The sequence below is a fragment of the Propithecus coquereli genome, unplaced genomic scaffold, assembly GCF_000956105.1.
Source record: "Propithecus coquereli isolate 6110/MARCELLA unplaced genomic scaffold, Pcoq_1.0 Scaffold150, whole genome shotgun sequence".
NCBI classification, from domain to species: Eukaryota; Metazoa; Chordata; class Mammalia; order Primates; family Indriidae; genus Propithecus; species Propithecus coquereli.
The window spans coordinates 2573143-2576467 of record NW_012139414.1 but is presented as its reverse complement, the minus strand read 5'-3'; the positions used below and the strand labels follow the sequence as shown (position 1 = coordinate 2576467).

Sequence of the window (3325 nt, the reverse complement as noted above, 5' to 3'; positions counted from 1 at the left end):
CTGGGGCTCTTCTCCCTAACTCTTTAGAAAGAGCTTAGTTTCTTTCTTTCAAGCTTTGCCAGAGACTTGGCCCCAGCGCAAGATAATGGGATTAAGCCCCAGGGAGGCTGGAGTAGGTCTCGTTCTGAGTCACAGCCTCTGTTCTCCGGAGAAGTTATAGAAAGTGGACCTGCCAGGTGCCAAAGTGGGTGACATGGAAGGTCCCCCAAGCCTCAAAACTAGGTGGCACACACACACACACAAACTATTTCACCCCATCAGGAGGAAGCAACACCAAAGGAGACCAACACGTGCTCCAAAGCCTGAAGTTTTACTCCCACCATCAGAGGTCTGGGGAAAAAAGCTGGAAGGATAGCTTGAAGATAATATTTGACGAGGAATAAAAAGGCCTGAAAAAGACTGTGCCTGGGTAGTGGCTTGAGATTTCACTCATTGTGATGAAAAGCATCAAAGTGTGCTCACACCCAATTTGGACAAATTCCTAAAACAGGTGTCACTGTTGCTCAGGACTACCTGGGGCAGGCTGAGGCAAGTAGGGGGTGTCCAAGGGGTCTTGGGTGTGGGGGAAGGTGGAGACCCAAGACCTGGGAGTGCCTCGGGCCGGAGGAGGCCCTTGGGAGAGGCTTAGACTCGGGGAAAGGCTCTTTGGGGATAATCCACCAGCTCTCTGACCATCCCCTGCTCCACAATGGTCCCTCATGTCTTTTCTTTCAGTACCACCTCCTCAGGATGGCCTTCCCTGACCCAGCCACTCTCAGTCACATCCCTCTCCATTCATTATTTATTTATCCAGTCAATTTTCTTATACGATTTGTAATTATGTATATATTGATGTGTTCATTTAACCTGTCTCTCCACCAGTTGTCTGTGATAGCCTTGAAAGCAGGAATTGTGTCTATCTGGTTCACTGTGGGGATACAGTACACAACAGACACTTGGTGAATTTAATGCATGAATGCTTGACTTGTCTGCCATGACATTTCATGAGGCTGAACACTGGGAATCGCTGTGTTCTACCTGCCTGATCGGGCCACACCCCTGCCCCAGGAAGCTTGGTGGTCCTCTCATCATCCCTAGTCCTGCCCTACCCCAGGTCTGAACCCTGATATAGCCATTCAGTGCTCCTCTTCCCTTCTGGGTTGCAGAGCAGACAGTGACTGGCCATTAGCACTGAAGGGAGGGCTCCAGGATCACCACGATGCTTCCCGTCGAAACTCTTTCATTCCATCGGCAAGTATTTAAGAGGTGTTGACAAGGCTCCAAACACCACTCTAGGTGCTGGGATATGAGATAAATACAACACAGCTCCCACCTTTACAAACCCTGTAAACAAGGAAGACAAGTAAATCAATTATTCCAGAAGCTCTAAGTGCTATCATGCAAAGTGTGCTGTGAAACTAAAAGGAAGGAATTCCTAACTCTGTCTGGGTGTGCTAGGGCTCTCCAGAGAAACTGAGCCAATAGGATATGTGTGTATAAAAACATATTTTAAGGAATGTGCTCTCACAATGATGGAGGCTGGCAATCCCAAAATCCGTAGGGAGGGGCCAGCAGGCAGGAGACTCAGGGAAGAGCTGATGTTTCACTTCAAGTTCAAAGGCCATCTGACAGCAGAATTTCTTCCTGCTCGGGGAAGGTCAGTCATTGTTCTATTTAGGCCTTTAAGTGATTGAATGAGGCCCATCCACATTATGGAGGGTCATCTGCTTTATACAGAGTCCAGCAATTTAAATGTTAATCTCATCCAAATAAGAAAAAAAGAAACAAAAAAACACCATCACAGAAACATCCAGAATAACGTCTGAACATACATCTGGGTACTGTGGCCCAGCCAAGTTGACACACAGAATTCACTGTCACACTGGGGGCACAGGCATGGCAGCAGAAGGTAGTGAGCTTTGAGCTAAATCTCAATGAATGGGTCTAGTGAGGATGCAAGAGATGAAGAGGAATTCATGAGGCTGAGAGTTTAAGAAGGAGCAGAGGGGTATCATGACAGCGGCGCGGTTCGTGTGTTGTTGAGGAGCCAAGACGCCTGCCCGCTCGTGCCATGGTCTTCCTCACCGCGCAGCTTTGGCTGTGGAGCCGCGTCACCAACCGCTACTAGCGGATCCAGGAGGTGCTGAAGCACGCCCGGCATTTCCGGGGGAGGAAGAACCGCTGCTACAGGTTGGCGGTCAGAGCTGTGATTAGAGCTTTTGTGAAATGCACCAAAGCACGGAGACTGAAGAAGAGGAACATGAGGACGCTCTGGATTAGTTGAATTACAGCTGCTTCCCAGGAACATGGCCTGAAGTACCCAGTGTTCATTGCCAATCTGATTAAGTGCCAGGTGGAGCTCAGCAGGAGGATGCTCGCGGATCTGGCCATCTACGAACCAAAGACTTTCAAATCTTTGGCTGCTCTGGCCAAGAGGAGGCGACAGGAAGGATTTGCTGCAGCCTTAGGGGACGGGAAGGAGCCTGAAGGCATCTTTTCCAGAGTGGTGTGGTACCACTGAGCGGTTGCAGCTGTGCACATGAGGAGGAGGGTTTTTTTCCTGATGATCATAACGAAAATAAGAGCAAAGTAATTATTTATTCAGCAGTTTGTAAGTTTGATTTGTAATTGTATTTACATTTCAGGAAGAGGCATGAGAAGGCCTTGTCTTCTCTCAATAGGACAGATTCACAGGACTGTCCAGTAGATTGTGCCAATAAAGTTGTGGGGTGTTTGGCAAAAAAAAAAAAAAAAGAAGAAGGAGGAGAGACATCCCCAGGAGAGAAAGCAACGTGTGCTCAACCAGAGCTGGGACAAAAGCAAGGGGCTTTGGGGCAACTGGGAGCAGATCACAGCATGAAATTCAGGGGTTTGGTGGCAGGAGTTGATTTTGGCCTTTGTGGCAGCCCATGGAATTCCTTCCTGAAGACACAGGGAGAACATGGCCATCTGTGAGCCAAGAAGAGAGGCCTGGAGTAGACCCTTCCCTCATATCCTTCGGAAGGAACCAGCCCTGCAGACACCTTGATGTTGGGCTTCTGGTCTCCAGAACTGTCAGACAACAGTCTCTGTTGTTTAAGCCACTCAGTTGGTGGTGCTTTGTTACCGTAGCCCTGGCAGGTTGACACAGGTCCTCTTATAAGCACATTTGTTTGCTTCACATTAGCAATGTGCTCGTGAGGCCCTCTGTTTCTGCTTCCAGGAAAATGAGCATTTATTCCTGCTGTGTCACTGTCAAAGCTAAGTGAGCAGTTAGTGGGATTTCAGATATTAGCTCACAGGCTGGAGGTACATGTGGAGACAGTGGAAATCAGAAGGACAGCTTAGCTGTGTATTTTAGCTTCTG

The 3325-nt window shown here is 48.5% G+C and overlaps 1 pseudogene; it reads left to right on the top strand.

Moving 5' to 3' along the window:
* The first annotated feature begins 2050 nt into the window (after positions 1-2050).
* Positions 2051-2500, top strand: LOC105807016 (annotated as a pseudogene).
* Positions 2501-3325: the final 825 nt, after the last annotated feature.